Here is a 22,688-nt window from a genome sequence, read left to right as displayed (position 1 = left end):
GTTGAACAATCTACATCTCCCATTATGATGGGTTGGAGAAAAGGGATTGAACACAGAATGGTTAAATATAAATGCAACTAATTTTAAAAAAACAGGATTGGAAAATACTTGTGGTAACAGATAAAGTGAAAAGAGGTAGAATGTATATGTAGTGTATTTATGTGTGGGTGCATGCTCAGTCACTTCGGTCATGTCCGACTCTGTGACTCTGTGGACTGTAGCTCTCCAGGCTCCTCTGTCCATGGGATTCTCCAGGCAAGAGTGGATTGCCATGCCCTCCCCAAGGGGATCTTTCTGACCCAGAGGTAGAATCTGAGTGAGTCTCTTATGTATTCTACATTGGCAGGCAGTTTCCTTACCACTAGTACCACCCGGAAAGCCCAGTGTATTTATAACTCTGTTTTAAAATATTATACATAAAAAATAAACTAGATATAAATAAAAGTACACAATTACCAAAAAAAAAAAAAAAAACCCAAACAAAAAAAACTATTTACATTGCTTCTCTCTTAAGGAGGTAGGATCACGGATACTTTTTTCTCCTTTATTTTTTGTCTTCCAAACTGTATAATGTTTATATATCAGTTTGATAGCTATCTATCTCATAAGCACATACTCAAGACCATGAAAAGCCCTGAGTGATGTCTTTTAAATGCAAGCAGTTAGCCCTGTAATTCACAGTTTTGAATGTTTGATCTAAAAGTTGAAGCCTCCCACATCTTTGAGGCCTAGAGCAAAAGTGAGAACTGCCCACTCAGTCCTGGAGAAGACCTTTTACTCTGGGAGACACTTGTCTCCACACCAACAAAACTTTTCTGAGCACATTGACCATAAAGAGTTGAATGGATCCTGTAAATCTTTGATCTGTCTCCGCCCCCTGGGTCTTGGTGTGCTTATCTGGTTTGTTGGTGTTTCACAGCATTTGCAAATGTCAAAGGGTTTCCCGGTTGCTTTACTGTCTCTATGAGGCCACCCAGGAGATCTCCTGGTAAAGAGACCTTCTTTGAGATCCTCCTGGGACTATGGGAGATTTGTTTTTAATTCTTATAACCTGTTTGACTAGTGAATTCTAAGGAGAACAATTTAAAAACAAACTATCAATTTTTTTCCCCCTTCAGAGAATCACAGGGTTGTTAGGAACTTCTAGGGGGTGGGCGGTTACCATCGTTTGAATCTCTGGTTCTCAGAAAAGGGCATGGAGGGGAGATGGCAGGATCTAGGAGGTGAGGTAAGAACCATGGTTCTGTTAAGCCCTCTTCTCTTAGACCACTGATCTAATTCCTCATACTCAAGCTCGTTCATTCACTCATTCACACAACACACAGTGCATTGGGAGCCTTTTGGGGGAGAGACACTACTTTCACTGTATACTGGGAAAATAAACATGAATACAACAGGGGACTTTGGCTCTAGGGGACACATAGTCTACTGAGAAAGCAAAGGCCAAGAATGGTGCAAAATCTGCCCTAGGTCATGCAAAAGATAGTCCCCTTGCCAGGCTGGGCCCCAGTATCCTGATTGTGAGCCAAATAAAACTCTCTGGCTTCTTCTCAGATGCTGTGTCTACCTCCCACTCCAAACCAGTGCCAGGCACTGACTGCCTCCTTGGGCAGCTTCAGCCTCTGAGTTTTTCATTCAATATTGATGAGAACAGACTATAACTCAGCTGCCTCAATGTACCATCCAGCAATGGTGGATACACTATGCAATGCACCCAATACCCAAAGCAGAAAAATCCACAAGAGCCTGAAGCACATGCAGCTTCACCACCCCCAACACCTGGTCAGCTCAGCCTACAGGCCAGAGCTTTGCCTGGACTGTGATTTTTACATCTTTGCATGCCTGACAGGTTCTACAACGAACACAGCTTCACGCTATTCCAAAGCACACAGCCTCAAGTAATGTCCACAGCCTGGAATCCAGAACCCAATACAATATCTAACAGGATCTAAACACCTAGTAGATCCTGATGCCTTCTCAACTAAATCCAAGTTTACCCCAACCCTCTGGGCATCCTGGACCTTTGGGTAATACACTAACAAGTGATAAAACCAGGTACCAATCCTGCTCCCAGACCATTTTGCATAGTACACTAGTTGCCAAGGCACAGCCTGCCTGATGGTTGGACCCATGTGCCAGGAATCGTAACCATTCCCTTTCTATGGCCAGGCAAGGATGAGTTGGTTATAAGAATGGCCTAAGAATTCCTGATACAATTTCAACAATCTTCAATTAGTTGGGAGGTGCATGAAGCGGCAGCTTGCAGCTCACCCTTTGGTGGCACTGGCACTAAAATGCTGGCAGAATGCTCAAAAGAAAATGGGACAGAAAAAGATTAATAATGACATTAATAAAGGTCATAATTTGGAAATATATATTGAGAAGACTTGACGATGGTGATGATAAATCAATAACCAAGCACTTTAGGCCCTCAAACTTCTTCCTGGTCTTGTCTCCTGTAACAGTTTTATACCCCAGACTCTTAGCATTCTCCAAGGACCCAGACACTTACCTCCACTCCACATCCGGGGCTTGATCATTGCCTTTGATAGGCTAGAAGCTCCTCAAAGACAAGAATACCTCATTTTTGTTGAATTGTACTTATGTCCAACACATGGTACTCACTTAGGAAATGTTGATTGAATTCAAGTAGGTAGAACTGAAAGAGAATTTGATGTGAAATCTGATGATCTGGGTTCCAGTTAAAGTTCCACAACTGACTAAATTCTTTGAGTCTCAGTTTCTTGTTCTCTAAAATGGTAATTTCTGTTCAGGGACGACATCACAGGATTCCCGTGAGAGTCAAGTACCATGGAGGGGAAAGTACTTTGGAAATTATAATGCATAATTCAAAGTAGTTGTTGACTGTTGAGTGAATGGACAAACTAACGAGTGAATCATCACAGTGAAGTGAAGCCATCAGGTTATTCCATAACCGATTTTGCGATTCAGATTATATCTGGGGAACAATGTGTTTGCAGTGTCCTGCCTTGACTGTTAACCATCCTTAAATATGGTTATTTCACTTCCTGAAATAATTTAACTCTTTCAGTACAGGAAGACATAAATTACTGCAGAGGAGTCATACTCATCCATAGAAAATAAAAAAGATCATCAGAAAGTCTTCATGTTCTTGAAATGCAGAATTGGAAATGACCCATTTCCCAGTAATGGGAACTGAAATCCAGTATTAGATCCTCCTTTTCGGTACCTTCTTCCTCTTCCTCCTCTTTCTACCTTGGCCCCTCCCTACCCCTCCCTTGCACCCAAATGGAATGAGTCTTTTGTTTTGAGCTAACTTTAGTCTTGGAAAAAGGTATTAACAAAGCACAAATCCATCAGGGCTGTTTTCTAGGAGCAACAAGTTAAGTTCTTGAGTTGATGGGTGAGTCACTAAAACAGGAAGGTAGGATAGCTTTGTACCAAAGGCCCAACGCAAATGACAGAGAGAACCTTGGACCAGCTTTGTCCTGTAAGAGAATCCATGCATCTCTCTATCCCTTCTGCCTCCCCAACAAACGTAGAACAGATTTCATGGATGTGACAGTGAATATAAAAAAGAGTTAGGAACAAGCTGGTCTTGATAAGGAGGAGGAAACAAAACATGAACGTGGGTGCTGGAGAGAAGGTAAGGGCTTCACTGCAGTAACAAAACAAGGCAATGTGTAAGCTGAAGCAACAGACCTTTGTTAGAATTTAAAAAAAAAAATCTACTCAAAAGTCTAGATTCTACTTCTTATAATCTATGACAATAGGTACCTAAAAGGAACGAAATACCAGGTGGACTCAGGGGAAATAAAAAGACAAATCTTCAAAAGGGCCAGGACGTGTGGCAAGAGAAAGTTCCTAGAACTGAGACGTCGTCTGCCCATATTTGCCAGTTTTGCCAGCACCAAACCCATGATGAACAGCTAACTTATTTTTGGATTCCTAGTGGTGGGAAGAAGAGAATACTGGATGTATATGGCATTAAAAAAAAAAAAAACCAAAAACCTCCAACGTGGGAGCGCTGGGACAATGTCCAAGATGTGCAAGGGCAGCCACCTCCCCCATATGGTTCCTTTTTTTCCCTTTCTACCCTTCCCATTCCCAACACCTCTAACCCGAGCATACCTGTGAAGTTGCATTCCTGCACAAAGCTAAATATGTGTGTGTTGTTGGGGGTGGGGGGTGGGGGAGGGGGATGGCCCTGGGAGAAAGCAAAGTAACATAAAGATACTTCCCTTTTCAACACTGAAAGCTGGGAAGGTTCAGAAGAAAATGAAGGAGTGCTGTAAGATTCTAGGAACTAGAAACTGAGAAGATGGAGAAACAGAAAATATTAAACTGTATTCTTTTATTTTATTATTCATTTGCTTGGACTTCTTTCAGCATGGAATAAATATGTGTTGATATTTTCAGGTCTTATCAATTTACAGCTACAGAAGTAATGAAGTGAGCACCTATGCTAAGTACTAGGCTACACTTTGCACACACAAAGAACAATTGCAGACCTGCCGTAACAGAAGCTTGTAGTCTATCTAGTCAAGGAGACAATCATTATACAAGTAAATCCACAGGTGAGTATACATTATAAATTATGATAGCTGAAATACAGGCATAGGTAACGTGCTCTGGCATGGGAGAAGGAGGGAACTTACCTAATGTACGGGCCTCTCTATAAGGTCAACTTTAAGCTGAGATCTGAAAAAAGAGGATAGGTTAGCCAGGTCAAGAATGAGGAGGAAAGTATACTGGGAAGAGGGAACAGAGATCAACAGTCCTAAAGGGAGTAGAACCATGGCACATTCGGAGAGCTGAAAGCGGCCGGCATGGCACAGAGACAGTGGATTTGGAGGGAGAATCAGGAGCTGCGCTATGTAGGTCTTTGTAAATGATGGTCAGAAATTTAGAGATTAAGTGCGGTGAGAAGTTATTTAATATTTTCAGGCAGGGTGATGCCATGATATGACTTGTATTTTAAGAAAAGCAGCCCAGCTCGTGTGTGGAAGGTGAATTAGGAAGAAGCACCAGGAGATTCTTGAAGAGGCTATGGTCAGAGTCCCAGAGAGAGATGAAGGTAGCTGGGACTGTAGAAGTGGCAGTGTAGGTGGGGAGGTATGAGAAGGTTTGACACATACTTGGAGGGTAGATTTGACAAGATTGAAAGAAAGATTGGGTAGAGTAGGAGTGGGTGGTAAAGCAGAGAAGGGTATCAAGAATGAATCCCAAGGTTCCGATTTAAGTAATTGGGTGGATATGTTTCTATTTACTGAGTTAAAAATACTGTGAAGGGGGAGCTTGCTGGGAGATAATTGCTGGAAATCAAGAACTCTGTTTCGAATGTGGTATATTTCAGTTGTCTCTGGAGTAGATGTCAAAGTAAGCAGTTGGATATTTAAGACCTGATCTCAAAAGAGATGTCTCAATTTGGGAGCCATCAAAATAGAGCTAGAATTTGAAGCTAGGAGAAAAGATTGGCTTTCATATCAGACCAGGAGTTGAAATATAGAGTAAAAAATAGTAAAGGTGGAACATGTCTTAGAAATGCTCCAGTCCAAACTCATTTCTCAATTGGTAGTGAAATTGGGAACTAAAGTGAAGCCATTGGTGGAAATGGAATTAATAAGAGACTCGGTCTCATTTTTGAAGCAGCACTTTTCTCATTTTACAATGTTCTGTCAACATCTGCAGAGAAGGCAATGGCAACCCGCTCCCGTACTCTTGCCTGGCAAATCCCATGGACAGAGGAGCCTGGTAGGCTGCAGTCCATGGGGTCTCGAAGAGTCAGACATAACTGAGCGACTTCACTTTCACTTTTCACTCTCATGCATTGGAGAAGGAAATGGCAACCCACTCCAGCGTTCTTGCCTGGAGAATCCCAGGGATGGGGGAGCCTGGTGGGCTGCCGTCTATGGGGTCGCACAGAGTTGGACACGACTGAAGCGACTTAGCAGCAGCAGCAGCAGCAGCAGTCAACATCTGACATCAAAACGATGTAGACTGAGGTATTGGGTGAGACATAATTCTATAGGTCTGGCTCATGGTGTCATATCTCTGTCTCTGCTGGTTCCCTACTTACGAAAAAGACAGTCATCCCAAAGGAACATATCTGGCAATTTGCTATTGAGAGGGTCCATGCCTTAGAGTGGGTACCAAGCTGCTAAAGCCACATTCCTGTGTAGCTCTGTCCTACTCAGCTTTGCACCTGTGGTCCCTGCAATTATTTAGGAACTGGACCATCTCTCTTCCCAAATGTGAGTCCCTGAAGTTCAGGAGCCATTTTTACTTTTCTTGTTATGTATCTTAATCTCACTCTCACACCTGCAATAAGTAACTTACTCATCTAATACATGTTTTGAATCAGAGGAACCTGATAAATTGAAACCTTCCATCAGATTTAATGCACCTTTAGTTATCTTTCCATTCTTCCAAGGAAATACATTTACAGAGCATATGCTATGTGTCAGGTAATGGTGCTAAAGGTTCTAACCATGTTCAGTCTTTAAATATAGGTATCATGTCATAGTTGTGATTAGCTTTTGTCCAGTATCTTTAGGCTTATTCATCTGTACACGTTTGTGTACCTGCCATCCGATTAGATGAATATTGTGTGCATCAACCGTGTGTACAGAGTTGAAAAGCCTCTGTCACTCAGGGCTATTAGGCCAGTGCAGGAGAGAGACGTACTGGACACTAGCAATGTCGAGGGCCGTCTCTGAGCTACAACCAGTGTCCTTGGTTAAATATATGGGAGCATGATTGTTTCAAACTGAGAGATCTAAAAATGTTTCTTGGCGGGATGGAGTTTGAACATAGTAATAAAGTAATGTAAAATAATGAACATATCCTTGAAATAAATATCAAAATAACAAATCTCTGAAATAGTAAGAGTTAACACATATGTGGGACTTAGCACATACTCGTGAAAATACTTTACATTTGTGAGTGTATTTAATCCTCACAGCCATCTTTTTTTTTTTTTTTAAGATTTGTTAATGTAGACCACTTTAAAAAAATCTTTATTGGATTTGTTATAATACTTCTGTTGTTTATGTTTTGATTTTTTGGCCATGAGTCATACAAGATCTTGGCTCCTTGACCAGGGATCAAATACACACCTCCTGCATTGGAAGGTGAAATCTTAACACTAGACTGCCAGGGAAGCCTTCAGTCCTCACAACGATCTTACATAATTGGGTGGTGCTGTTATCGTCACTTTAGAGACAGGAAACTGAAGCCCAGAAAGTAACTTCCCTATGGTCAAATAGCTAACACACAGCAGAGATAGGGATTTGAGCGCTAGCGATGGAAACCTCATGCTCTCCTGCCTTATGAATGAGAGGACTTCAACAGCCAGGTTCAGAAGAAGGGGTGTGGGGAAGGGGGGTATTTCAGACACAGAGGAGAGCTGAAACAAAGGCACACAGATTAGGTATCGCCTAATGATGCGTTATTTTCCTAGAAAGCTGTCTAGTTTGCAAAGAACTTTCTCAGTCAGTCTTTAACATTCTTGTCCTTGTGACCCTGTGGAGTATAACGTGATTATTATTCCAGTTAGAAAGATGAGGAAATTGGGAGTCAGGACGGGAAGGCACCAGCTGGGCTAGTGAGATATACAGTGAGAGGCAAAACCCAATCTTGTCTCCTGAGACCAGTGCCCTTTCCCATGTTGTAGTGTAAGCAACTAAATATATTCAATGTTCCCAGTTCTAAGCAGGCCCCACGCTAGGCTTTTCTTTACAAAAAAAAATTTTTTTTTAATTTATATTGAAGTTCAGGTGAGCCTGGCAGGCTGCAGTACATGGGGTCGCAGAGTTGGACATGACTTAGCAACTGAGCACGCATGCATAGCTGATTAACAAGGTTGTGATAGTTTCAGGTGGATAGCAAAGGGGCTCAGCCATACAGATACATGTATCCATTCTTCCCCAAACTCCTGTCCCATCCAGGCTGCCACATAACATTGAGCAGAGTTCCTTGTACTATACCGCAGAAACTTGTTGGTTATCCATTTAAAATATAGCAGCGTGTACATGTAGATTGCAGGGGATTTCCCAGGTGGCTCTGTGGTAAAGAACCCACCTGCCAAGGGAAATATGGCTTCAATTCTTGAGTCGGGAAGATCCCTTGGAAGAGGAAATGGCAACCTACTCCAGTATTCTTGCCTGGAAAATTCCATGGAGAGAGGACCCTGGCAGGCTATAGTCCTTAAGGTTGCAAAGACTTGGACATGACTGAGCATGCACATAGGCACATGTAGATCTCAAACTCCTTAACTGTCTCTTCCCTCCATTCTTTCCCCCTGGCAACTATAAGTTTGTTCTCTTTCTGTATATATTCTAATTTCATCTCCACAATGCCCCTTAGAGGTAGGTGTTATTGCATTTTCAAAGAGGAAATATTTCAACTCTGCCTCTACGTCTTTTTTTGCTTGTTTGTTTTTTTGAGACTACTAATGATTCCCTACAAGCATGTTGAGTTTTGAGTTCATGTTTTGTCTACTCTTTGGCCCCTGGGAACCCCTGACGCTGGAGTATTACCCGTGTGTGAGCCCAAGCAGTGTCTCTAAAAATGGAAAAATCCAATTCACCTCTTTGCCAAAATCTCCCAGTCACTCCTTGCATTTGGCCAACCTTTCCTGTGTGGTGAAAGTCAACATTTAAATATGAAACCCGGCTCAGTTTCCAAAACTTTAATTGTATTATTAAGAATTAGTTACACCTGGGCCTTGTGAGTCTCTGAGGGGAAAGATTGGGAATGAGGCTGACCAAACCCTCGAGGCTGGCCAGGAATTTGGTGCAATTGTTGAAATTCTTGACGTAATCTGGGTCTGCACTGGTTGGTGGTACCATTCCAGCTCAGTGAGTACCCTCTGTGTAGGGCATAGTTCTAGGCCCTCTGAGGAAGTATAAATTAGTGGCTAGAGAAAAAGACTGCCTGTACCGTGGATCCGGTGACAAGTATGTCAAATGCCAAAGAAAGCCGATCAAGCAAGAGCTGGTAAAACTTCATAGCTAGCCCTATGGCCTGAGGCAGCAAGGGCTGGATTCCTGAGCACCAACTTTGTTTGTGCATGTTCAGTTGGAGAATCAGGTAGGGAAGAGGAAAGACTGTCTTCAGTCCTGTTGTCTTCCAGATTTGATGAAGGCTCTAAGAGAGTCATGACCTCAACCTCGAAGGGCAACATTGGGAAAAGACCAGAAAAAAAGGAGAGATAAAATGGCTAGAGCTTTTAATGCAGGGGTGTAGGGGGTGTAGGGGTGTAGGGGGTAATGGATAGAGTGAAACTTGCAAGTTTTCACTTGATTTTCAGGCCAACAATATAATGAAGGGGTTTGTTTTTTTTTTAAGCTGTTGTCATGCCTTTCAAAAGAGTCTTCCCAGCAAGCCGGATGCCAGACCAGAGGTCTAAGATGTCTCTCCTGATGCCTCTGGCCTTGGTTTGCTGATTTTTAAAAGAGGAAAGCAACTGCTACTTCACAGGTATTCTTTTGAGGACTAAATATGGTAAAGCACAGTAAATGGCTTATTAACATAAATGTATAGAAAATAGACTCTTTGATATCCTGTCCAGCTATCCCATCTGGTAGAAAGTACTAGACAGTTCAGTCTCATTTAAGAGAAACTTAGAAATCATCTGCTCCAATACCTGAATGCAGTAGATGAGGAGGGAGAAGGCAGTAAGTGCCTTGCCTAAATGTTAGGCACTTGCCTGAGGAAGTTAGAGGCTGGGGGAGGCGGTGTGGGGAGGAGAGAGCCCCTGGGACATAATCTAATTTTATACTGACAGGAGACATAGGCAGGGTCTTCATTTTATGTCAGACCCAGAGGTTCCAAATGGAAATAGCCTCCCTGAGATCAAAGAGCTAGTAAGCAGATGAGGGGGTGGTTCAAAGCCTGGTTGAGTTCAAACCAAAGCCCATGGTCTTGACCTTACACCATCTCACCAGGTTTTCTGATTCCTTGCATTGACCGATTTTTCAAGGTTTCCATAGCACCTTCAGAAAGCACTGGTGGCTAGAGAAGGGGTTGTTCTTATTTTTTAGAAGCCTGTCTATGAATCACTACGTAACCCTGCTTTATGCAGCTCAATTTTATGGTCTGAAATATCTAAGCACACTGGCTGCCCCAGGCCTCTTTCACCCCTAACACTTTATTGGTGCTTCACACCAATCAGAGAATGGTCCCCCTTAGCCTCCAAATTCAAGTAGTTCTTACCTATAAAAATAAGTTCTTTAAAATCGTCTCCATATGTTTCTTTTTGTTACCTGAGGCCAGCAAAGAGACATGCCTCTCACTTCCTTCCACCAGCACCCAGTAGGTGCTTAATATACTTTTGGATGCATACATTGGTAAAGCAGACATTAATTCTAACAGCAACCTATACACTGAAATAGATTTTTTTTCTTTTATTTTTTGCGTTTCTCTGACCTATGGCCCCAGTATCCATCCATCTGTATGTCCATTATCCATCCACATGAATTTACATAGATAATTATCAAAATCACACCCATTACATACATGGCATAGATGTGCATGGAGATGCCTGCATATATTCAGTAGACATTGATTAAATCCCTTATGTTACCTAGCTTGAAGTATCACGGGTTAAATCTAGACTGGATTGTTAACTATCTCTAAAGTCTTTTCTTATACTATCACTTAAAAAAAAATTCTGATACTTAGACCAGAAGACATTGCTATGAGCTATATTACTCTATGCTTTACTGAAAAATTAGCTCAAAATCCTGGTCTCTTCTTAATTGTTACCATGTACTGCTGCCACACATATCACGTTCATAGCACAAAGCAGTGGCCTAGAGAAGGGTTTACATTCACAGGTGGCTCATGGACCTTCCTTTTCACTTTCTGAATTATGTTTAACAGCTTAGTCTATTATCTGCCTGGACCCCTGATGTTAAACTCATGTATTATTCACTTGCCCAAATTCAGGAGATTAAGGCAGCGCTGCTGGTTGCTGAATTAGCTGTATCTAGGTCTCTGAAACGGAGAAGGCAATGGCACCCCACTACAGTACTCTTGCCTGGAAAATCCTGTGGACAGAGGAGCCTGGTAGGCTGCAGTCCATGGGGTCGCTAAGAGTCGGACATGACTGAGCAAATTCACTTTCACTTTCATCCATTGGAGAAGGAAATGGCAACCCACTCCAGTGTTCTTGCCTGAAGAATCCCAGGGACAGGGGAGCCTGGTGGGCTGCCGTCTCTGGGGTCGCACAGATACAGACACGACTGAAGCGACTTAGCAGCAGCAGCAGCAGTAGCAGGTCTTTGAAAAGGCAGCCCGTGGAAAAAGCACAGGCTCTTTAAACAAAGCTAGTTTCTTCTGGCTCTGACACCAAATACCTGTGTAACCCTGGGCAAGTTAACTTCTCTGAGTCTCGGTTTTCTTAGCTCTAAAGAAAGGAGGAGTGGTACCCAACTCACAAATGTATGTAAAGATAAATAGAAAAGTAATTTCCAGAACCTGGCATATAAAGGCTAACAGGGGTCAAGCATGGCTCCAAGTCTTTTGGCCTGAGCAAGGGTAACAAATGAAATTGTCATTTAACAGTAGCCCAGGGGATAAATAGCACCTCATTTGGGCACTGTCCTTGTCTTCAGGAAGGTACATCTTCCAATCCCCTCTTCTGTGTCCCTCCCATATCTTAAAGCCTTGATGAAGGACTTCTGAATTCATCACCAGTGTGGGGCCCTTGCCTGCCTTCCTAGTCACTGAGGTAGATAACCTACATGTGAGTCTGAGTGATTATTTCAGCACAGTCTCATGCATTCTGCTAATCCCCTACAATCGTCCTGCTTTCAGAGTGGAAAGCACTTTCCCATCCGTCACCTCATGTGATCTTCACAGCAACCATATCAAAACCCAAGCCAGTGGTATGATACTTTACTTCTTTGACAGATGAGCAAGCCAAGGCTTAAAGAGGTTAAGTGGCTAGCCCAGGGTCACACTTCTAGATACAGGCCTTCTATGACTCTGGATTCTATCTGTGAGTTTTCTATTATACCAAACCGTTATGGGATTTTTGCTGCATACTAAAAGACAGACAATAGGGGCCTCCTTGGTGGTCCAGTGTTTAAGAACATGCCTTCCGATGCAGGGGACGCAGGTTCGATCCCTGGTTGGGAAACTAAGATCGTACATGCTTTGGGGCAATTAGAGAAAGCCTGTGTACCACAAGAAGACCCAGTGCAGCCAAACATTTTTTAAAATATTAAAACAAATTAAAGGATAGACAATAGATCTTCTGGAAGAAATAAAACCAGGAAGGAATAGACTGACAGAGAACAGTTTCCTTAGGCTGGCACTGCCCGAATCTGGCCCTTGCCCAGTGTTCCTCTCTCCCAGTCACTCCTTTCTCAGGCTCCGTTCACTCAGGTCCTCCCTGTGGTTCAGAGCGTCACTTAAACCCACGCTTCTCCACGCAGTCTGTGGCCAGCCACCCACTCTATTATCTAAAGTATACTGAACGCTGGACGCTGTGCTCTGCTGTCTTATAGCAGGGAGAGACAGATAATAAATTCAAGGTAAACACGTACATTGTGTGGTGTGTTTTGTTGCTCAGTTGTGTCTGACTCTTTGCGACCCTTTGGACTTGCAGCCCGCCAGACTCCCCAGTCCATGGGATTCTCCAGGCAAAAACACTGGAGAGGGTTGCCATTTCCTTCTCCAGAATACATACACTAGCTTGGATGATAATAAAAGTCAAAACGGGAAAAAAGCAGGGAAGAAGGATAGGGCGTGTGTGAGGGAGAAAGATGCAAAGTGAGACAGGCTGCTAGTGTAGATGTTCTGAGCAGGTGACTGGAGGCTGAAAGATGAGGGAACAGACCATTTGGTTATGGGGTAAGAGCAGCAGGGAGAGGGCGCAGACCTTGGCCCTGAGCCAACGTGCGTGTGGTGTTGGAGGAACAGCATGGAGGCTGGCGTCATGGGAGCAGAGCAGAGGCCAGAGAGCGGGAGAGGAGGGCAGAGAGGAAAGTGAAGTACATTTGCGCACATCCCATTGGGCACTGGAAGGACTTTCTGTGACTCTGGATGAGATGGAAAACCATTGAAGAATCCCTCTGGAGGCTCTGTGGAGATGGGCAAAGTGGAAGTATAGACACTATTTAGGAAGCATTATAATAATTCTGGAGAAAGATGATGGTGGCTTCGAGAAGGAAATGGTGAGCAGTGTTCAAATTCTATTTTTTTTTTTTAAGCAGAGCCAACAGTATTACTGGTAGTTTGGCTGTAGCTCATGAAGAAATAGGAATCAAACACAGCTGTAAGTATTTTGACCTGAGCCACTGTTACAAGTGGAATTGTTATTTACCAAAAAAATAAAGAAGGGCTGAAGGTGAAGTAGATCTGAAACAGCTAGGGGCACACAGGGAACCCCAACTTGGAGGTATTCAGCCAGGGAAGCGAAATATACAGGCAAAGGTCAATGACTGACTAGGCAGTTGGATTTTGGAGTCTGGAGTCCCAGAGCGAAATCAAAGTGGAAAATACAAATTTAGGAGTTGTTATTGTTCAGATTTTATGAAAACTGTGAAACTGAATAGGATCCTCAGGGAACTGAGGACAAACAAGAAAAGGTGCCTTAGGACATTTTCCAGTCAGAGGTTTGGAAGAAGTTCACCAGCCAAGATGAATGTGTAATGGCCAGGGAGATAGGGGAAAACCTTGATATCCTATCTGTGGAATCTTGACAAAACTTGTCTATCCTTTTTAACTCTTGCTTTATGTTCCTGGGTGGAGGCAGACTCAGGCATCTTTAGAGTGAAAGCCACATCACTTCTCCACATTCCATAATGCTCAGCACCTAAGAGCCCTTCCGTTAAAACTCAGCTGGCTGACTTATAGCTGAATCACAAAATGACAGAGCATAAGGGACCCAAGAAATCATCTGGTTCTATGATTCCCCAACTGTATTCTTTGGAGCGAGTCAGAGAGTTCTTTTCTTTCATCACTGGGAAACCTATTAAGCTGTGGCCTCTCTTTTCCTAGAAGGGCTAATAAAAGAAACAGCATTCTGACAATCAAAGGCTTCACCCTTTTCTTCTAAGAAATATTTGAGATTTCCAGCAGACACTTCAGAAAGTTCCAAGAGCTTGGATCTAGTCAAGAACATCCACTGGTCAGAGGGGCTAAGGAGAAACATACTGTTAGACTCTGGCCTTGTTTCATATTGATCTGAGAAGGAGAGACACCATCTGCCACATTCCTTCCTCTTAAGACCAGTTGTAGGCCCAGGATCCTAGACAAGGTCATAGAGATCATCTAGTCTAAAGACCTCCTCGAAAGATGAGGTCCTTGGGCCTAGAAAGTCCCCAGCATCTTGTTTAAAATCACATACCAAGTGTGTTGGATCCAAGATTAAAAATCAGATCTCAACCTGAAACTTTCTGATCAGAATCAGATTCAACTAAGCTCTAAGAGCATTTACTATATGCCTGAAAACATGCCAGGAGCTTTTACATATTATCATTCTTAATCCTTACCGCCACCTCTAAGATAGATCCTACTGCCCACTCTTACAGGTGAGAGCTGTGATGCTCAGACTGGAAAGTGACGTGTCTGGGGTCACATGCCTGGAGAGTTGGAAGAGCAGGAATGGAGGCCATGTTCGTTTGACTCGGGGTTTGTGCTCACCCAGCACACCTGCTGCCTTTCCCAGCAAGTCAGTCTCACAAGGTTATACAATCTGACTGTATGGCTGACTGCCCCAGACCCTGCCTTCCTATCCATAGGTGACTCCCCTCCAGCTTGCTGTGTTGGAGAGTGACTTAACTTTGAGTCCAGAGTATGAATTCTGCAACCAACCTGCCTGGACTTGAATCATGACTCTGCTACTTATGTTAGCTATGCAATGTTGGGCCATAGAACTTCCCTAAGCCCGAGTTTCCTCATCTGTGAAATGGGAACAATGGTATATTTACCTGCAGGGAGTTAAGATTAAGCAACAGAATATATGTAAGTCACTTGGTACAGTGTCTGATATGTATAGCAGATGTTCAATAAATGTTAACTGTATTAGTCAATAGCTGACCTTTTAGGAAAAAAAAAACACACACACACACACAACCCTGGAGCTCTTTTGAAACATATCGTCTGATGCTTCAAAATTTATTTCAGAAATATGTCCAGGTGGGGAAGCCAATACTAAAATCCAAACCTGACAGGGTTTAGGAGTTTCAACAACATGCTCTGTATCGATCTGGATTCAACTAGGAAAGAAAAGTGATATGGAATTACAGGAATTAGCTCTTGCACAACTGATAGAAAACCAAAGGTGTATATTAAGATAAGTCCTAAAAACCTCTTTGAAGTACCAATGAAAAGATAAAAATAGAGAGTATGCATGTGTATGTATAGAAGAAACACTGGAAGGAAACTCATCGAAATGTTATAGTGAGTATTTCTGAGTAACGGGAAAATGAGTGTCTTAACTTACTTTCATTTACTTGCTTTCTAATTTTGTACACCGAACAGGTATTCAGATCAGAAATTATTTAATTGTTAATTATTTGTTGTTCACTTCTTTCTTACCTAACATCTTTTTTCCTCTAAAAAAACACAAGATAAATTATTGGAATCACATATGATTATAGTGCTAATGATGGAGAAGAGATAAGAAGGAGTTAGAATGGACATAGAATAGAAATGCAGACCAGATAACTCCTTGAACTTGATTTAAGTTAAGAAGTATTTCCTCAGGATTCTAAAAGTCGTGAACAGAAGATACTATCATATCCAAGTAAGAGCTTTAAAAAGAAAAATACCCAGCATGATGGTGCCACGAAACAGGCACTCAACTGGGATGTCAGTGTGTCTGGGCTGGATCCTAGTCCCCCTGAGGAACTGACTGTCTTCACCCTTCCTGTGACTCCCTTTCTCCTTTCTAAAGTAAGAGCCGTCGGCATAAAGGGATGCCTATCATGTCTGCGTGTTTCATTTACCCAAGCCTAAGGTCACTGGGAAGGCTTCCCCAGTGGCTCAGCAGTAAAGAATCCACCTGCGGTTCAGGAGACAGAGGAGATGCAGGTTTGATCCCTGGGTTGGGAAGATCCCCTGGAGGAGGGCATAGCAACCCCCTTCAGTATTCTTTCTGGACAAATCCCATGGACAGAGGAGCCTGCTAGGCTATGGTCCCTGGGGTTGCAAAGAGTCAGACCAGACTGAAGTGATTGACCACATACACACCCACCCACAAGGTCACTGGCAGATGGAAGGACCAGGGAAGTCTGGAGGTGGGTGATCACAGTAAGACCTCTGACTACTGTGGGGAAATGTGTTGCTTCTTCTGTCCACTGTCACCCTGGCAACCCCGAGAAGAGAGAGGCAAACCAAAGGCAAGAAGCTTGAGAATCTTTTAACATTCTCTGTGAAGCAGGTCTGGACCAGAATCTGATTTTCTAGATAGAGCCAAAGAATGTCAGGACTGGAAATGTCAAAGGCTATGTAGTCCAATCCCTATCTTTAAGGCGAGGACACTGAAACCCATAAAGGCAGGTCACTTTGTCTAAGACATACACAGCCTGGAGAGAAACAGGCTCCTAGTTGAGTGCACTGGCCACCATACCTTGACTTTTCCAAGGTCCCACCCATGATTGATTTAATGATGCTGATAGTGACTGAAAGGGAAGAGAGCAAGAGCCATTTAATCTTCGCCTTACTTGGTAGGAACTGGAAACTTTCTCCCATGGTTAGCCACCCTAAATTGGTTAGTTTTCGTCAAGATCCCAGATTGCCCACTGTAGAAGACACTGGGCTCCAGTGAAATGCCTTACCCAGGGTCACACATCTGGCAGATACAGAAGCATTAAAGCTTCTGATTAATAATTAACTGGGAGTTAATTCTAATTAACTGCCAGTGAGAGGAGTGATCCAGGTGTGATCCAGGTATGAACAGTCTAGGCTCTGCTAGACAAAGCTCCTGGGCTAACCAGCTGAAAGTGTGCTCTCTATCAGGCCCTCTCCCTGATAACACAAGTGGAGCTGCCTAAATTTGCTCCTGAATCTCAACAGAAACCACATAACCAGTCATTGCTCCCAGAAAACCTCCCTACCCATAAACTTGCCCATAGCTGGCCACTCAGCTAAGACAAGTAATGAGCCGAGAAAAACTGAAGAGAGTATGGTTTTGATATACAGAATTTTGTTATTGGCATTAGTCAAGTAATCGTGGGCCAGCAAATTTTCAAAGCAGTCTTAAAAAATAATCCCTTCCCTTGATTCCCAGACACTGAGCAGAGAAAGATGGATGACAATATAACCTTCAGAAAGCTCCTTTTTTTTTTTTTCCTTCTGAGTCCTTTTAAGTAACTCCATGGACTCAGCTCTAGAGTCTAAAAACTTAATCTTAAAAGATTATTGTGTAGGGAGAGGCAGAGAGATGTAGTAAAAAAATCATACTGAGCCTAAAGTAAAAAAAGTAATTTTTTTTGGCTATGTGATGCAGCATGTGGGACCTTAGTTCCTCATTCAGAGATCAAACTCACACACCCTACACTAGAAGCACACAGTCTCGACCACTAGACCACCAGGGAAGTCCCAAAGTGATGCTGTTTTGATGCTTCTGTCCATCAGGTGTATGACCCCAGATAGTCATTTCACTTTGGGGCCCTGCTTTTCTCAGAAACCTGGGGTAATATTCATACTTCTCCCTTCAAACTCTGGTGTGTTGTTCAGAGGACCAACACAGTAGGTTTAAAACTATTTGAAGACTATCGTTTCATCAATTATAGTTTTAGTTCTAGTTTTCAACAGCTTCAGTCCTCTGCACAAAATGAAATGGGTCTCCAGGTATCAAATGTATATACGCATTTCTGAAGGGATTGAGAAAAGAATGTAGAAGGAGCAATTTTTTCTTTTTTTTTTTTTTCCTAGAAAGCTCTGTTGTTTAATTTGCTTCTTGGAATAAAAAATCCCAACCACACTGTAGGGAATAGAGCTCGGCTTCTCTTTGATGTCACCCTCACCCCATAGCCAGTATCACTTCCCCTTTTTCCCCAACAGATTCAAGACCTTTATGTTTGGGCTTCCCTGGTGACCATGTTAAATGTTTAAATCCACTGCGAATGCATATAATAACCTAAACAGCTGAAAAGAAGACAGAAGACAAGGAATAGAAGAGAGGAGAAACAGGAAGGTTGGGTTATATTCTTTGGAAGGAGGGTAGCTAATGAGACCTATATTTTAGTTTTGAGCCAAACGGTTTTTTTCTTTTTTTCAGAGAAGGTTAGAGCAACTCCAGACAGGAGCAGGCAGGAGCAGGAACATGAGCCCTGCCTGCTCTCCAGCTAGTGATGTTACCATCCATTTGTGATTCCTGAGACAGAACAGAGCAAGCCAAGCCTTAACACCTGCCTTGCGTTAACAAGCATGAACCTGGCCTGTCAGGTACAGTCCTTCCAGGGATGGGCCTCTCCCGTTCGTCTTGGATCCTGCCTGAGGCCAGGGTGAGTCCTGTAAAGATCCAGAACCCTCTTGATCCACACAGACCAAGCGACCAGCCTTGCCAGTGTTGGACTGCACACCTCCTTCATCCAGCCAGCAAATCAATGCAAACCCAAGGTAAGGCATGCATATCAGAAAATTTTACAGAGGGGGGCACAGGCCATGTAGAGAGCCCAAGGAGAGAGTTAGGGCCGGAAACCTCTTCAGTGACTCCTTTTCCAAGCCATTCTTTAACTCCTGAGTCACTCTCCACACCCCACAGTGCAAACCAAGACTCAACCACCTTACCAGTTCAGGATAGATGCTGCAAATGCTGCCTCCAATGGCTATGACAATTCGACACGGTCTTCTTCAGTTGCATTTTACATCTTCACGTGTATCTTTTTTCTCCAGTTGTCTGTTCTCTGCTGGATCAAGGAAAGAACAGCCTGGTAGAAAACAAAGCCAGTGATCACTAGCCAGTGTTGTGCCTTGAGCAATGCATGTGTAGTTATGCTAATCGGTTGATTGATGCAGATTTGGTTGGGAAATGCTACATTTTAAGGAAGTGCAACCTTATAACTTCTGAGTTGGAGCAGGCAGCATGCCAAGGGAAGGAGGACTGAATTAAACAGGAGAACAGTTTTTTGAACCATGGACATAGAGCTAGGCACAAACCAAGCTGGCTCCTGGGATTCTCAGAAGATCCAGGGAGAAGTGGGCTGGCAGGTAATAGTTGAGCATCACAGAAAATACCAGCTAGGTGATCGTGCCCACTCTCGTGTGCCAAGTCCAGGTTTGGGCATGTCAGTTTCCTCTACTGAGTTTTTTTTGCACAATGCTGCCTTTCATATTTAATCAAAATTTATAATTCATGGCTCAGAAACCTGGAATATTGATGTCTTTAGTGTTAAAAGACTCAGTTATCCAATGTGAAACATCAGCCTCTCTTCTTTAGTAGGGTTAAACAGCCCTGTTCTTTTTTTAATATAAAGATAAAACCATTACCCACATTCCAGGATTAGCCTGATAATATTAGGTAGAACCCCCAAATCATAAAATTGTTGGGTTCAGAAGGACTTCAGAGATCACTCCATACCTGAATCTTCTATGTGATACCCCTAACAAAGTGTCCATCAGGCTTCTTCTTAGATATCTCCAGGCTGGGAACTTTCTACCTCCCAGCGTGGCCCATTCTATGGTTGATCAGATTTAGAAGTTAGGTGTGTTAAACTTTGACTTATTTATTGACTCAATTATAGGAAGTGATTTATCACAGCAAGATAGCGCTCACCAAAGATATTTGGGGCTGTGTGTAGGTTGGTGACCATAATGGACGCAAATAGGATCCATGATCACAGACTATACCCTACATCCCAACCCATATGTAAGCCTTCAGTCAGCAGAGTGAACAGAAAAATATTGGCTGCTGTACACAGTGTCAGGGCTAGTGATATACATTCAAATGACAGCCTTAGGTATTTGTGATAAAGCTTGTGTGAAAATTCTTCATTGGTCACAGAGAAGAACTTGATCTAATCACCTTTGACTTTCAAGAGAACATGTGAAATTCAGGTCAATATCATAGTTTTTCAGACACCAATGGACATTTAATCTCTCCCATCAGATTAGTCATTTCCACAGGTTTTCTTCCTCTTGGACCTATACCTAGGTAAGAAAAATTATAGATTTGGGTGCTGAATCCAGTTTTAGGACTGGAAAATTCCCAAAAGAAATCTCATCTGAATTCTCTATCTTAAAACTAAGAAACAAAGGCCCAGAAAGAGGAGGCATCTGCCCCAAGATCACAGAGCCCTTTTGAGATGGACTCAGGACTAAATCACTGGTCTCCCTACTCCTAGTAGAGTGCGCTGCTCTTCATTATCAGTGGTGATGTGCTGAGTATGTATAGAGTGATGCTGTCTCTAGTGTGCTTTGGGTCAGGCGCTATAGAAAGTTTTATGGAGTATAAGAATGAGCCAACTTCTCTCAGATCCCATTGTGCCAACCTCAAGGAAGTGGCTAATATGCATTTGAAAATTATCAGTACACAACAACAACAAAATACACTGTGAACACCATCTACTTGTATCTGCATGCAAATATATAAAAATAATCCTCATCATAAGACCTGCTAGCTATTTGTGTATCTACTATGTTCCCAGGTGGCTCAGTGGTAAAGAATTCACCTGCCAAGGCAGGAGATGTGGGTTCAATCCCTGGGTATGGAAGATCCCCTGGAGGAGGAAATGGCAACATATGCCAGTATTCTTGCCTGGGAAATCCATGGTCAGAGAAGCCTGGTGGGCTGCAGTCCATGGAGTTGCAAAGAGTTGGACAAAACTTAGAGAGTGAGCATCCACACACACTCTGTTTCGAGCACTTTAAATAACTTTTTTAGCTCTAAGCCTCCCAACAATTTTGTGAGGTTGATGTTATGATTGTTTTTCATGTGAATAAACTGAGGCTCAGAAGCCACATAGCCAGTGTGGCAGAGTCAGGATTTGGGACCTAGTCCTCTTGGCACCAAAGTCTGTGATTTTTACCATAGCCACTACCTTCTCTGTTGCTGCTGCTGCTACTGCTAAGTCGCTTCAGTCGTGTCCGACTCTGCGACCCCATAGACGGCAGCCCATCAGGCTCCCCCGTCCCTGGGATTCTCCAGGCAAGAACACTGGAATGGGTTGCCATTTCCTTCTCCAATGCAAGAAAGTGAGAGAAGTCACTCAGTCGTGCCCAACTCTTCACGACCCCATGGACTGCAGCCTACTAGGCTCTTCCATCCATGGGATTTTCCAGGGAAGAGTACTGGAGTGGGGTGCCATTGCCTTCTCCGACTACCTTCTCTAGATTATCTCAAACCTACCCCTGTGCCTCACCCACCAATTAGCCCCAAATATTTTCTATGACTGGTGCTAGTGTGTAACAAAGTAGAGATTTTTTTTAAAATTCCTTAACTATTCAACTAAGTTATCCCTTCAGGCAATTTGGGAAGTCTCTTCCCCTTTTACCGGTGTGTTCTTTTATTTAAGGAATCTTATAGAAAACAGGGCAAACCAAGACCCTAGCATCTGGTGGTAAATTGCAATGTTCGATATGTAAACATAAATAAATAGAAACAATAACATTCTGAAAAAATTTATTCATTGGTCATAAATTTAAAAACTGTTTGTACTAAAACATATTTATATGAAAAGGCTATATGTGAAATATAAAATCAGAATTCTTTTTTCTGTAGAGTTAGGTCCAGCATCAGTTTGTAAATTACTTACATAAATTAAAATTTTTTTCTATAATATATATGTCTTAAGATATATATTTGATATTTTAAATGGAAAAAGAAATATAGGGATTACACCAACACTTGCCTTAATAAAGAAATATCTACGTTTTAGGTTAGGGTAACATTTAAATACCAAAAAATAGAATGTGGATTCTGATAGATGCAGTGTTCTGGTAAAGTAAAAGAAAATATAACTGTGTCGCTTTGGCAGAATTATCCTATGCTCCTCTTAAAGTCTTGGGTTAAAGTTCACAAACATGGAACATCGACATCTACTTGGAGTTCTGCCACATGAGAAACTGCATGGCGCTTTAGAGAAGCCAGGCCCTGGGCCAATGAGAGCACTGTCATCTTAGGAATGAAGTAGTTATAAGGTACAGGATGTGTGATTTATACTCCTGGTTCATACCCAAGTGAAATATAAACATCCTCTCTTCCTTTGAAAATTCACTAGGGGTTCTTTGATTCAAATATATTGTTTGAATTGTTTGTTCAATAAAAACAATTAGAATCAATGACTGAAGTGTAATAAAAATAGCTAAACTGCTTGTAAGCCAGGCTTGTTCTATGTTCTTTTCAGGTATTAGCTCTTCGATCTTCACAACAGCTAGTGCAAAAGGTGTTGTGATTATCTGCTTTCCTGAATGCCCGAATTTGTAGAGCTGTTGCAGGAAGGAGTCTTTGTTCAGAGTTAGACAGTGACTCCAAGAGCCTGGGGTCTCTCACCACAATGCTGCCCTGCCTCCAGCCCTGGCCAGTAAATGGGTCCTCCCCTCCTCAGACACGAGCCCAAGCAGCAAGGATGAAGTCGACTGTGGTGAGTGTTTGTGTAGGAGCTTCGTGGTTTCAGCTGCCTGGATGCTGCCACCTTCCCTATCAGACAGAGTTTCCTATTTTGATGGGTGAGTCATCAGGCGCTTCATGATCTTCAGCTGCAGTTCCTCTTTAAGGGGAAGCCCCTGCCCCTTCAGCACCAGGC

General features: G+C 42.7%; 1 protein-coding gene across 1 annotated transcript in view; it reads right to left on the bottom strand.

The window, feature by feature from the left end:
- Positions 1–18,929, bottom strand: part of BCL6 (BCL6 transcription repressor) — a 51,464-nt gene extending 32,535 nt beyond the window's left edge. The window contains exon 1 of the mRNA XM_069558164.1: positions 18,736–18,929. The gene's annotated coding sequence lies outside the window, so the exon portion shown is untranslated. The remainder of the gene's footprint in view (positions 1–18,735) is intronic.
- Between the last annotated feature and the right edge of the window lie 3,759 nt (positions 18,930–22,688).

Source organism: Ovis canadensis, chromosome 1 (assembly GCF_042477335.2).
Source record: "Ovis canadensis isolate MfBH-ARS-UI-01 breed Bighorn chromosome 1, ARS-UI_OviCan_v2, whole genome shotgun sequence".
In the NCBI taxonomy this organism is placed as follows: Eukaryota; Metazoa; Chordata; class Mammalia; order Artiodactyla; family Bovidae; genus Ovis; species Ovis canadensis.
This window is presented reverse-complemented; position numbering and strand designations above follow the sequence as displayed.